Here is a 14469-nt window from a genome sequence, read left to right on the forward strand (position 1 = left end):
TACTACAAATACAAAAATTAGCTGGGTATAGTGGTGCATGCCTGTAGTCCCTGCCACTTGTGGGGCTGAGGCAGGAGAATCGCTTGAATCCAGGAGGTGGAGGTTACAGTGAGCCAAGATCGCACAACAGCACTCCAACTTGGGGCACAGAGCAAGACTCCATCTCAAAAATAATAATAAATAAGTAAATAATAATAAGAAGTAATGGATGGATTGAAAACCAAAGGGTTAGACCAACATGCAGGAGCGTGCTGGGCAGAGAGGAGGGGAAGAACATTCCAGACAGAAGAAACAACATACTCAAGGGGAACCAAAAGGTGGCCATGGTGGGCATGACTTGCCTGGGTTCACACTTCACAGAAGTGCAGAGGTTAAAAGCCAGAGCGTTAGGTGGACTCACATATAATCAAAATTTCCCTTGAAATTCCTCTGTCTCACCAGTAAAGGAGATGACATGGTTCATTGTCCATAACCCTAGAGAAAGTTTGATGCCCTCTGAGCTACTCAAGGAAGGAGCAAAAGGAAAACCAACTTGCAAATGTCCTGGGCATTCAGACCCATCTGCCCTAGTGGAAAATGGAGGCTGGATGGTGGAAAATTCTAGAGCACCCACATGCCTATACATTTTACTTTATTCTTTCTATAACCTTAATACTTACTGTATTAGTCAGCTAAGGCTGCCAGAACAGAATGCCACAGACTGGGTCACTTAAACAACAGAAATTTATTTTCTCACAGTTCTGGAGGCTAGATGTTCAAGCTCAGGACACCAGCAGGGTTAGTTTCTGGTGAGGCCTCTCTTCGTAGCTTGCCAACACCCACCTTCTCACTGTGTCCTCACATAGTCTTTGCTCTGTGTGTTCACATGGCTGGTGTCTCTTCTTTTTCTTGTAAGGACACCAGTCCTATGATATTAGGACTTAATTACCCCACCCTTAGTTACCTCCTTAAAGGCACTATCTCCAAATACAGTCACCTTAGAGATTACAGCTTCAACATATGAATTTAGGGGGGATATAATTCTGTTCATAATGCTTACAAACAGTTGTCTCTATTTGTCAGGATTAAGTGAGATAATATAAATGAAAGCCCCTTGTATTAGGCTGTTTTCATACTGCTATAAAGAACTGCCCAAGACTAGGTAATTTATAAAGGAAAGAGGTTTAATTGACTCACAGTTCGCATGGCTTGGGAGGCCTCAGGAAACTTAGGATCATAGCGGAAGGCGAAGGGGAAGCAAGGCACTTTCTTCACAAGGTGGCAGGAAGAAGTGCTGAGGGAAGAGGGAAGAACCCCTTATAAAACCATCAGATCTCATGAGAACTCACTCACTATCTGGAGAACAGCTTGGGGGAAACCACCCCCATGATTCAATTACCTCCACCTGGTCTCTCCCTTGACACGTGGGGATTATGGGGATTACAATTCAAGATGAGATTTGGGTGGGGACACAAAGCCTAACAATATCACCCCTAGAGCAGGGTTCTAGCATTAGTACCAATAGCTACTGCATCTCAACTTGCTTACTGCTCTCTATATGGAGAAGAACTTGGCCCCCTGCTTCTTGCCTTTCCAAGTTGACCTTTTCTGTTGGGGCCCCACATGTTCATGCCAGTGAGTGTTAATTGCATCTCAGGAGGGGTTGAGCTGGGGGTGTCTGGGGCGGTGACACAGGGTAGCACTGCTGAGCACTCACTGTTCCAGGCCTGCTCAGGCACCGTGCATGTGCTGACTCATCTCATTCTCACAGTCACACTCCAAACTATTTTAATAGTTTTGGGGGAACATGTGGTATTGGGTTACATGGATAAATTCTTTAGGTGTGATTTCTGAGCTTTCAGTGCACCTATCACCCGAGCAGTGTACACTGCACCCAATGTGTACTCTTTTATCCCTCACCCCCCTCTCATCCTTCCCCTGAAGTCCCCAGAGTCTATTATGTCATTCTTATGCCTTTGCTTCCTCATAGCTTAGCTCCCACTTGTGAGTGAGAACATATGATGTTTTGTTTTCCATTCCTGAGTTACTTCACTTAGAATAATGGTCTCCAACTCCATCCAGGTTGCTGTGAATGCCATTATTTCCTTCCTTTTTATGGCTGAGTAGTATTCCATGGTATATACATACCACATTTTCTTTATCCACTTGTTGGTTGATGGGCATCTAGGCTCGTTACATATTTTTGCAATTGTGAATTTTGCTGCTATAAACATGCGTGTGCCAGTGTCTTCTTCATATAATGACTTCTTTGTCTCTGGGTAGGTACCCAGTAGTGGGATTGCTGGATCAAATGGTAGTTCTACTTTTAGTTCTTTAAGGAGTCTCCATACTGTTTTTCATAGTGGTTGTACTAGTTTACATTTCCACCAGCATTGTAAAAGTGTTCCCTTTTTATCATGTCCATGCCAACATCTATTATTTTTTGGTTATTTAATTATGGCCATTCTTGCAGGAGTTAGGTAGTATTGCATTATGATTTTGATTTGCATTTCCCTGATAATGAGTGATGTTGAGCATTTTTTTCATGTTTTTTTGGCCATTCATATATCTTCTTTTGAGAATTGTCTATTCATGTCTTTAGCCCACTTTATGTGGGATTGTTTTTTCTTGGTGATTTGTTTGAGTTCCTTGTAGATTCTGGATATTAGTCCTTTGTCAGATGCGTAGTTTGTGAATATTTTCTCCCACTCTGTGGGTTGACTGTTTACTCTGCTGAATATTTCTTTTTCTGTGCAGAAGCTTTTTAGTTTAATTAAGTCCCATCTATTTATCTTTGTTTTTGCTGCATTTGCTTTTGGGTTCTTGGTCATGAACTCTTTGCCTAGGCCAATGTCTAGAAGAGTTTTTCTGATGTTATCTTGGAGAATTTTTATGACTTCACGTCTTAGATTTAAGTCTGTTATTCATCTTGAGATGATTTTTGTATAAGGTGAGAGATGAGGACCCAGTTTCATTCTTCTACATGAGGCTAGCCAATTATCCCAGCACCATTTGTTGAATAGGGTGTCCTTTCCCCACTTTATGTTTTTGTTTGCTTTGTCAAAGATCAATTGGCTGTAAGTATCTGGCTTTATATATATTTTCTCTATCCTGTTCCATTGGTCTATGTGCCTGTTTTTATACCAGTACTATGCTGTTTTGGTAACTATAGCCTTGTAATATAGTTTGAAGTAAGGTAATGTGATGCCCCCAGATTTGTTCTTTTTGCTTAGTCTTGCTTTTGGCTATACGGGCTCTTTTTTGGTTTCATATGACTTTTAAGATTGTTTTTTCTAGTTCTATGAAGAATGATGATGGTATTTTGATGGGAATTGCATTGAATTTATAGATTGCTTTTGGTAGTATGGTCATTTTCACAATATTAATTCTACCCATCCGTGAGCATGGGATGTGTTTCCATTTGTTTGTGTCATCTATGGTTTATTTCAGCTGTGTTTTATAGTTTTCCTTGTAGAGATCTTTCACTTCTTTTGTTAGGTATATTCCTAAGTTGGGTTTTTTTGTTGTTGTTTCTTTGTTTGTTTGTTTTTTTGCACCTGTTATAAAAATAGTTGAGTTCTTGATTTGACTCTCAGCTTGGTTGCTATTGGGGTATGGTAGTGCCACTGATTTGTGTACATTGATTTTGTATTCTGAAACACTGAATTCATTTATCAGATCTAGGAGCTTTTTGGATGAGTCTTTAGGGTTTTCTAGGCATATAATCAACATAGTCAGCAAACAGCAACAGTCTGACTTCCTCAATTTGTATGCCGTTTATTTCTTTCTCTTGTCTGATTGCTCTGGCTAGGACTTCTGGTATTGTGTTGAATAAAAGTGGGGAAAGTGGACATCTTTGTCTTGTTCCGGTTTTCAGGGGAACTACTTTCAACTTTTCCCCATTTAATGTAATGTTGGCTGTGGGTTTATCATAGATGACTTTTATTACCTCAAGGTGTGTCCCTTCTATGCCAGTTTTGCTGAGGGTTTTAATCATATAGGGATGCTGGATTTTGTCAAATGCTTTTTCTGCATCTATTGAGATGATCATATGATTTTTGTTTTCACTTTTTTTTAATGTGGTGTATCACATTTGACTTGTGTATGTTAAACCAGTCCTGCATCCCTGGTATAAAACCCCCTTGATCATGGTGGATTATCTCTTTGGTATGCTTTTGAATTCAGTTAGCTAGTATTTTGTTAAGGATTTTTGCATCTATGTCCATCAGGGATATTGGTCTGTAGTTTTATTTTTCTTTTGTTACATCCTTTCCTGATTTTGGTATTAGGTGATACTGGCTTCGTAGAAGGATTTAGGGAGGATTCCTTCTTTATCTTTTGCAATAGTTTCAGTAGGATTGGTATCAATTCTTTTTTTGAATGTCTGATAGAATTCAGCTGTGAATCCACCTGGTCCTGGACTTTTTTTTGTTGGCAATTTTTTTATTACTCTTTCAGTCTTGCTACTTGTTATTTGTCTGTTAAGAGTTTCTGTTTCTTCTGGGTTTAATCTAGGAAGGTTGTATATTTCCAGGATTATTTATCTCCTCTAGGTTTTCTAGTTTATGCTCATAAAGGTGTTCATAGAAGCCTTGAATATCTTTTGTATTTCTATGGTATTGGTTGTAATATCTCCTATTTTTGTTTCTAATTGAGTTTATTTGAATCTTCTCTCTTCTTTTTTTTTTTTTTTTTTGGTTAATCTCACAAGTGGTCTATCAATTTTGTTTATCTTTTCAAAGAACCAGCTTTTTGTTTCATTTATCTTTTGAGTTGTTTTTTTCTTTTAATTTCATCTGGTTCTGCTCTAATCTTTGTTATTTCTTTTCTTCTGCTGGGTTTGGGTTTGGTTTGTTCTTGTTTCTCTAGTTTCTTGAGGTGTGAGTTTAGGCTGTTTATTTGTGCTCTTAGACTTTTTGATTGTAGACACTTAATGCTATGAACTTTCCTCTTGGCACTGCTTTTGCTGTATCCCAGAGGTTTTGATCAGTTGCATCACTATTATTGTTCAGTTCAAATAATTTTTTAATTTCCATCTTGATTTCATTGTTGACCCAAGGATCATTCAAGAGCGTATCATTTAACTTCCACGTATTTGTATAATTTTGACTGTTCCTTTTGGAGTTAATTTCCAATTTTATTCCACTGTGGTCTGAGAGAGTACTTGATATAATTTCAATTTTCTTAAATTTATTAAGACTTGTTTTGTGGCCTATCATATGGTCTGTCTTGGAGAATGTTCCATGTGCTGATGAAAATAATGTATATTCTGCAGTTGTTGAGTAGAACATTCGGAAAATATCTGTTAAGCCCATTTGTTCTACAGTGTAGTTTGCGTCTGTTGTTTCTTTGTTGGCTTTCCATCTTGATGACCTGTCTAGTGCTGTCAGTGTAGTGTTGAAGTCCCCACTATTATTGAGTTGCTGTCTATCTCATTTCTTAGATCTAGTAGTAATTGTTTTATAAATTTGGGAGCTCTAGTACTATGTGCACATACATTTAGGATTGTAATATTTTCGTATTGAACTACTTCTTTTATCATTATATAATGTCCCTCTTTGTCTTTTTTAACTGTTGTTGCTTTAAAGTCTGTTTTGTCTGCTATAAGAATAGCTAGTCCTGCCCACTTTTGGTTTCCATTTGCATGGAATATCTTTTTCCACTCCTTTACCTTAAGTTTATGTGAATCCTTATGTGTTACGTGAGTCTCTTGAAGACAGCAGATACTTGGTTTGTAGATTTTTATCCATTCTGCTATTCAGTATATTTTAAACGGAGCCTTTAGGCCATTTACATTCAGTGTTAGCATTGAGATGTGAGGTACTGTTCTATTCACATTCTAGTTGTTGCATGAATACCTTGGTTTTTTTTTTCACTGTGTTACTGTTTCATAGGTCCAATGAGATTTATGCTTTAAGAAGGTTCTATTTTAGTGTATTTTGGGGTTTTGTTTTAAGGTTTAGGACTCCTTTTAGCATTTCTTGTAGCACTGGTTTGGTAGTGGTGAATTCTCTCAGCATTTGTTTGTCTGAAAAAGACTTTATATCTCCTTCATTTATGAAACTTAGTTTCACTGGATACAAAATTCTTCACTGGTAATTATTTTGTTTAAGGAGGCTAAAGATGGGATCCCAGTCACTTCTGGCTTGCAGGGTTTCTGCTGAGAAATCTGCTGTGAATCTGATAGGTTTTCCTTTATAGGTTACCTGATGCTTTTGCCTCACAGGTCTTAAGATTCTTTCCTTCATCTTGACTTTAGATAACCTGATGACCATGTGCCTAGGTGATGATCTTTTTGCGATCAATTTCCTGGGTGTTCTTTGAGCTTTTTGTATTTGGATATCTAGATCTCTAGCAAGACCAGGGAAGTTTTCCTTGATTATTCCCTCAAATAAATTTTCTAGACTTTAAGATTTCTCTTCTTCCTCAGAAACACCATTATTCTCATGTTTGGTCATTTCACATAATCCCAAATTTCTTGGAGGCTTTGTTCATTTTTTTTAATTAGTTTTTGTCTCTGTCAGGTTGGGTTAATTCAAAAGCCTTGTCTTCAAGCTCTAAAGCTATTTCTTCTACTTGTTTGATCCTGTTGTTAAAACTTTCCAGTGTATTTTGCATTTCTCTAAATGTGTCTTTCATTTCCAGAAGTTGTGACTGTCTTTTCTTTATGATATCTGTTTCTCTAGAGACTTCATCCATATCCTGTATTGTTGTTTCAATGTCTTTAAATTGGTTTTCACCTTTTCCTGGTGCCTCCTTGAGTAGCTGAATAATGAACCTTCTGAATTCTTTTTCTGGCAATTCAGATTTCATCTTGGTTTGAGTCCATTGCTAGAGAGCTAGTGTGATCTTATGGGAGTGTTTTAGAACCTTGTTTTATCATATTACCAGAATTACTTTTCTGTTTCCTTCTCATTTAGGTAGACTGTTTCAGTGGAAACATCTGGAACTCAAGGGCTGCTGTTCAGGTTCTTTTGTCTCATGGGGTAATCCCTTGATGTGTTGCTCTCCCCCTTTCTCTAGGGATGGGGCTTCCTGAGAGCCAGACTGCAGTGGTTATTATTGCCCTTCTGGGTCTAGCCACCCAGTGGGGCTGCTGGGCTCCAGGCTGGTGCTGGGGAATGTCTGTAAAGAGTCCTGTGATGTGATCCATCTTCAGGTCTCCCAGTCTTGGATACCAGCACCTGCTCCAGTGGAGGTGGCATGGGAGTGAAGTGGACTCTGGGAGTCCTTGGTTGTAGTTTTGTTTAGTGCAGTGGTTTTCTCAAATGCTGGTTACACCAGCAGTAAAATTGCCACATGGACAGACTCAGGACCTCTGGTTAGCCAGGATGTTGCAGGCAGTGGCATTAGCTGTTGTTTGCTCCTTTGAAGCAAGGTTGTTCTGTTATGAGTTGCTGTAATGGCTTGAGTTGGTTGGCCTCCAGCTGGGAGGTGGTGCTTTCAGGAAAGCGCCAGCTGCAGTAGTACAAGGGGATATAATTCTGCCCTACATTGGCCAGGATGAGTACTCGGGTTTCTTAGGCAATGGACAGGACCACAGAACTTCCAAAAGATTATGTCTTTTTTCTTCAGCTACCAGGGCAGGTAGAGACAAACCATCAGGTGGGGGCAGGGTTAGGCGAGTCTGAGCTCAGACTCTCCTTGGGCAGGGCTTCATGTTAGTTTCTTTATTTAGGGCTGATGAGAAGGCGGTGCAGAAAGGTAGCTCATGCAAGTCTTTGAGGTAAAAAGTGGTGGAGCTGGAATTCAAATCCACCCCTACACCCACACATGTAAGCACTTTGGGGAATCTGCCCAGTGAGTTTAAAATACAGTTCCATTTGCTCTGGTTCTATTAAATTCCCCTGGCCAATATGCACTGATAGGCCAGGAGCAGGAAAGGCATTCCTACTGTCTCTGAGCCTCCCTGCAAGCAGCTTGAGGAATATATACCTGGCCTGTGGGTCTCAGCAAGTTCCCCAACCCTAGAGGCCCCTCAAACCACGCAGGGAAGGAGAGCTTTGGCAGGATGTGGCCAAAACTGACTCAAGCCTGGTGTACAGACAATTTGGGATGGCACGGAGTTTTTGTCATCCACTGGGAAGTTGCTTAATCTTCCTCCAGGCCAACACATTTCCCCTTTTTAAATTCTAGTTAAAAATCAGACTGTGCCCCCTACCCTCAATAAAAGAAATGAAAGTTTGAACTCAAATATTATGAGGCAGGCCAGGCACGGTGGCTCATGCCTGTAATCGCAGCACTTTGGGAGGCCAAGGCGGGTGGGTTACCTGAGGTCACAAGTTCAAGACCAGCCTGGCCAACATGGTGAAACCTCGTCTCTACTAAAAATACAAAAATTAGCCAGGCATGGTGGTGAGCGCCTATAATCCCAGCTACTTGGGAGGCTGAGGCAGGAGAATCACTTGAACCTGGGAGGCAGAGGTTGCAGTGAGCCGAGATTGCACCAGTGAACTCCAGCCTATGCAGCAAGAGCAAGACTCCGTCTTGGAAAAAAAAAAAGAAAGAAAAAGAAATATTATGAAGCAGACCAGACACAGTGGCTCATGCATGTAATCTCAGCATTTTGGGAGGCCAAGTCAGGTGGATCACTTGAGGCCAAGAGTTCAAGACCAGCCTGGCGAACATAGTGAAATCCCACCTGTACTAAAAATACAAAAATTAGAGCCGGGTGTGGTGGCACACACCTGTAGTTCCAGCCATTCGGGAGGCTGAGGCATGAGAATTGCTTGAGCCCAGGAGGTGGTGATTGCAGTGAGCCAAGATCATGCCACTGCACTCCAGCCTGGGTGACAGAGCAAGACTCTGTCTCAGAAAAAAAAAAAAAGAGAGAGAAATATTATGGAGCAGTACAGAAATAGACAGTGGAGTGATGTTGACCAGGGGATGGGGCAGGGGGATGTGGGGAATTTTCATACAATGGGTGTAAAGTTGCAGTTATACAGATGAGTAACTTCTGGAAGTATGTTGTACAACATAGTGCCTGTAGTTAATAGGAAGATATTTACTTCAAAATGTGTTCAGAGGGCAGATCTCATGTTATATCCTTACCTCCCCACTGCCCCCCCCAAAAATAGACACAAGCAAACTTTATGTTTGTTACTGGATTGTAGTGACAGTAACATGAGTGTATGCATATGCCCAAACTCACTAAATTACATCCATTATGTGCGGCTTTCTGCAAACGAGTTATACGTCAATAAAGCTAGGGCAAAGAGGGAAAAAATGCAACCAGAAAGAAAAGACGTTACCTACAGAGAAACTACAGTTAAACTGACAGGTTTGTCCGTAACAAAAATAGAAGCCAGATGACAATGGAACAAAATGTTTAGCAGATAACAGGCACTTGGCAAATGAGCAATAAACCTTGCTACACCTCTCAAAAAAAATGTTATGGAGAGATAATCAATCACTCTCTCAGTGTTTGTTTTCCTTTCTCCTGGAGTGCAGTGTTACTCACTCCCAAGTCCCTAGGGCCCTAGGGAACGTTCTCCTGGGAAAATTAAAGAGAAACAGAAACGAAAGCTGTCACATGGGAAAACAATTCTAATGTTTTTGTTTCTCCAATGAGGAAAGTAACAGAGAAGCAGATTTTGCTAAAGAATTAGTACTTCTTAACATTCCAGGTTTTCCCCAAGACAGAAAGGGAGGGTGGGAGGCAGTGGGTTCCCGTCCTGGGACGTGTTCACCGAGAGCCTGGACATCACGTGGTAGAAATGTCCCAGAGGCCATAAGGAAATGCCTGCCCGATGGCCTTGCAGCATCCTCCAGGGCTCTGAGAGGTACTCTAGGATGAGGCACTGGCCCTTTGCTGGGTGACTGTCTCTGACCAGGTAATAGGACTCTGAGAGAAGCCCAGGGGAGTTAGCAAGAGCCATACAGCCCAAAGCACTGCAATGCTCTATAGAACAGCAATCCTGAAATGTGGACTTTGTCACCACCCTTGGGTCACAGCCACTCCTCTGACAGCACTATGCTCACTTTCCATTTTCCATTCATTGACAAATGCCTGTTGAGTATGCTGCATGGGCCAGACTCCACAGGGAGCGGATGGCGGGGTCAGCCTGCTTGCTTTGCACCCTGTCTGTAACCCTGCCAGCAGCCCATGGGCTCTGTGCAATGGAAGTGAGACTCTGGGAGGTTAAGTAACCAACCTCAGCACGTAGCCAGGAAGTGGCAGATCCTGGATCCCAGCTTTCTCCAACTCCACAGCTCTTTCCACCCCATCCTGCAGTCCTGTGCTGACCCAACGTTCTTTAGCCGGATTGGGAGAAAGAACATCGGTAGCTGTCTTCCCGCCTTGGGCCTTGTCTCCTAGGATCTGGAAGTGTTCAGGGGGACATCCAATCAGTGGCAGCCTCCCTCCCAAAGGTGGTGGAAGTCCCCATTTGCTGGGGAAAACCCTGTTTCTTGGAAAGCACCGGCAGAGGCTGACCGTGGGCTACTGTGCCAACCCAGGGAGTGCATGTGGCTCTGCCTGGGATCAGCAATAAGGCTCGTGGTCCTCACTGGGTGCCCCAGCCCCCTACCTTTGAAGCCACCATGCTCTCTTCAATTGCTACCTAGCTCTGTGCATGGAGAGGCTGTGCATGACCTGGACCCAAAATAGGTACAGGGAGGAGCAATTAAGAATCAGGAGGCTCTGAAGTTGGACTGGCCAAGGTGGAGTCGGGCTCCACCACTCACTGGTTACCTAATGTGAAGCACAACATTTAATCTCTCTAAGCCTCCATTTCTTCGCTATGAAGTGGGTCTACCAATCACCTGCCAGTCACTGTAAGGAGTAGATGAGATGAGCCGTATTACCACTTAGCATGGGGCCTGGTGTGAGAAACTAGCTACTCTCACTGTTGGAGGGAGAGTCATGATCATTCTTGTTTTTGAGCATGCCACTGAGCAGGCCGTGGCCTAAGAGAAAACACTTTTCCTCCTGAGCTTCCTTTTTTTTTTTTTTTCGTGGTGAAATGAGTGATCTTGACAACATCACCTATAAGGATCCCTGCAGTGTTTACAACTTGGTGACTTTGGCTGGATGACTTTTAGGTAGTCCACATTCTAAGGACACCCCTGGAATCTGGTTTTATCTGCAGACTTTTCTTTTATAAATTGGTTTCTTAACTCCAATATTCAATCTTACTCCCAGGAGCATCTAGGGAATGTGGGTGCATTTAACATCCAGACGTTAGGCATGAATGGCATTATCGATGATCAGCTGATGCCTCTGGCTGAGAAGTCCACTCTCCTTGCTGTTGGCCCCTGTACAAAAAAAAAAAAAAAAAAAAAAAAAACCCTTCTCAGGGCCTTCTCAGCCAAACAGCCTTACCAGGAGGGAGGCAAAGAAAAGGCCAGTGGCTCCGAGAATCTACAGATCTGAAAAACTTCTAGCCTGTCATGGAATACTGGCTGTGTCCTCTAGAGACCTGAGCCTTGCTTGGATCCCTTTCCCAGGATCTCTAGATCTTGGGAGGAGACAAAAGTAATGATGGAGACCTGTCCCCATTTCCTCTACCTACCACAAAGTATTGCAAACTGGATGGCTCAAAACAATAGAATTTTATTGTTTCACAGTTCTGCAGGCCAGAAGACAAAAATCAGGGAGTCTGTGATGGTTGCTTCCTTCTGAGGGCTGTGCGGGAGTCTGTTCTGTGCCCATCTCCCAGCTTCTGGTGTCTGCCGACAGTCTTTTGCATTCCTTAGCTTGTGGATGCGTCAGCCCAATATCTGCCTCAATCATCGCATGGTCTCTTCCCTGTGTGTGAGTCTTCACATCTTCCCTCTATGCACATCTGTCTCTGTGTCCAAATTTCCCCCTTCTGTAAGGACACTAGTCATGTTGGATTAGAGTCCACCCTGATGGCCTCATTCTCACTTGATTTAACTGTATTACCTCTCTAAAGGCATTTCTAATAGGGTAACATTCTGAAGTACTGAGAATCAGGACTTCAATATATACTTTTGGGGGGACACCATTCCACCTATAACAAGGTCCTTGGACTATTTTCATTACTTCCAAGGGTATAAGAATTAAACATTTCTTCCTACTGATTCTTAATAATTCTGTTTATTAAGTGCACAGACTCTAGAGATTACCTGGGTTTGAATCTTGGCTCTGCCACTTACTAGCTGTGTGATCTTGGGAAACTTATTAGGCCCCTATATGTTCAGTTTCCTCAACTGTAAAATAAGAATAATAATAATATTTACACCTCTTAGAATTCATACAAACATTAAATAAAAACACATTTACAATGCCTCATCTTATCACTCTTCTATATCCTACCACGTTTGGAAAAGGCTCCATCTAATAAAAACAGCAGAAGTATCTACAATATTTACCATGTGCCAGGCACTAGTCCAAATACTGTTGTGTACATCAACGCATGGCATCATCGCAGCAACTTTCTAAGGTGGGTGCTAGTGTCATCCCTGTTATACAGAAGCAAAAACTAAGCCCTAGAGTGATCAAGTCCTATAGGTACAGCCCTGCAGCCACTAAGGGGAGAAGTTAGGACCCAAATCCAGATTTGTCTGACTCCAGGGCCTTTTAGGAGCCACTGGGACTGGTTGACTTTCTAGGAATAATAAAAGGGTCTTGTAAGGATGAAAAGAATCACAGGCCACCACCTTCACTTGCCCAGAAAGTCACTCTGTTTTCAAAGGCCTGATTCTGGAGGCTTTTCCTATTATGGCGGACTGTGCTCAGAAAACACACTCGTTTCTTTACAACAGGCCCCGTACGTGAAGGGCATGTGTCTCTCTTCCAAGCCCCAGGATGACTTTGGAAGGCCCCCACCCCAACCCAGGAGAGCCAGGAAGAAGCAAACCATGATGCCTTCCCCCCAGGGAACAATGGCCATTTGCCTGACATCTTGACTCTGTGGTTTTGTGTCTTCTAGGGAAGTCTGTTAGAACTGCTGTGCTGATCAACGGGATGCTCCGTCTTTGAAGAAAGAAGAGATGGTCTCTCCCCAGCCATGGGCCACCCTTGCCAGTGACTCCAAGTGGAACTACTTAGCTCGCGTGTGCCTGGAGGGTGCGGGAAGCCCAGCGACTCTCAGACGCACCTCCCAGAGGACCGGTGGGAATTGTTCATAGTGCCAAAGTCCTACTACTGCGTTTTCAATGGGTCCTTGTACATAGTTTGCTCCTCTGCCCTAGCCCTCACCTCTTGCTATACTGGAACCGATTTGTACAATGTGGGAATTTTGTTACCTTTTTAATCAAGGGCAACTTCCTTTTCCAGCACTACCATTGTAAGGTTTTTTTCAGGAGGGAGGGCTAACCACCTTGCTTTTCTCTTTTCTCTTTTTCTTTTTTTATTTTTGTTTTATTAATTTGGGGAAAGGGGTGTTAGTATTAGTGCCATGATATCTACTGGATTTTAAGTAGGGAGACTTTATTTTTAAAGGTAGGTTGAAATTTGGGAGATTTCTCGGCAGGAAGGGCTGAAATCCAGGCCCCTGTCTCAACTTGGAGAGAGGTGACAGACGGCAGATCTTCCAAATCAAATTCCTTTCCAGTTCTTCCACTGGCTGCCTTTTTGGGGGTCCCTGCCTTAGCCCCACACAAGGCTTTCTGAACTGCCAAGAGGGGATCTGGCTTCTCAACTGCTCGGCCTCTTGGGCCAGGCTGTGCCCAGCCAGCCCTGGGAGAACTGGGTAGCAGGTGGCTGACTTCTTTAAGCACCTTTCTAAATACCAGCAGAAGAGGCTCCCGCCTCTGTTAGCATGATCAGTACTATTGCGACATTAAAACAACAACAATAAGATCTTCCTATCTGGAGGGTACAGAGGTGAATGGCTTTGGTTTTCATTTCTCTTCTTCACTGCCTTTTCTCGGTGTGGTATTTGACAAGATTTTAGCTCAAAGCCTCACCATGAATTGATTTTTTTTGTTTGTGTGTGTGTTTGTTTTGGGACAATTTTAGATACCTGAGTGCACTTTTTCAGTTAGTCCTAACTTTTAAAAGAAGGAAAACCAAGAGACATATCTGGTGTACGTGTTGCAGTATGAATTCTGGTTGCAATCCCTCCCCCTCCCACACTGCCCCCCATTTGAGTACACCACACAAGTCAAACGCTAGGAAGTTTGAATAAAACCAATTTTTCTAACTTGTTGCTCATTTGTTGTAACTCAATAAAGCAAAGACTAAACATTTTTATAACCTTTTCCTCTACTTCGCCTTCTTTATTGTCGTCTGGCTCCCGAGGGCTTGGTGTAAGGGTTCTGACTTGGATACCTCCCGTTTCAAATTCATTTTCCATCTTGGAGGGATCTGACATCGCAAACTGGACTTTAAAAATGGGATGTAGGCCCAGCGCAGTGGCTCACGCTGTAATCCCAGCACTTTGGGAGGCCAAGGCGGGTGGATCACCTGAGGTCAGGAGTTCGAGACCAGCCTGGCCAACATAGTGAAACCCCATTTCTACTAAAAATACAAAGATTAGCTGAGTGTGGTGGTGTGCACCTGTAGTCCCAGCTACTCAGGAG

General features: G+C 42.6%; 1 protein-coding gene across 8 annotated transcripts in view; it reads left to right on the top strand.

Annotated features, from left to right (window-relative positions):
* The window catches only part of ZHX2 (zinc fingers and homeoboxes 2), a 195815-nt gene extending 181672 nt beyond the window's left edge, over nucleotides 1-14143 (top strand). For all 8 annotated transcript variants that reach the window (XM_063816537.1, XM_009455850.5, XM_063816538.1 and 5 more), the window contains one exon: nucleotides 12876-14143. The gene's annotated coding sequence lies outside the window, so the exon portion shown is untranslated. The remainder of the gene's footprint in view (nucleotides 1-12875) is intronic.
* The last annotated feature ends 326 nt before the right edge of the window (nucleotides 14144-14469 follow it).

The sequence above is a fragment of the Pan troglodytes genome, chromosome 7 (assembly GCF_028858775.2).
Source record: "Pan troglodytes isolate AG18354 chromosome 7, NHGRI_mPanTro3-v2.0_pri, whole genome shotgun sequence".
Taxonomy (NCBI): Eukaryota; Metazoa; Chordata; class Mammalia; order Primates; family Hominidae; genus Pan; species Pan troglodytes.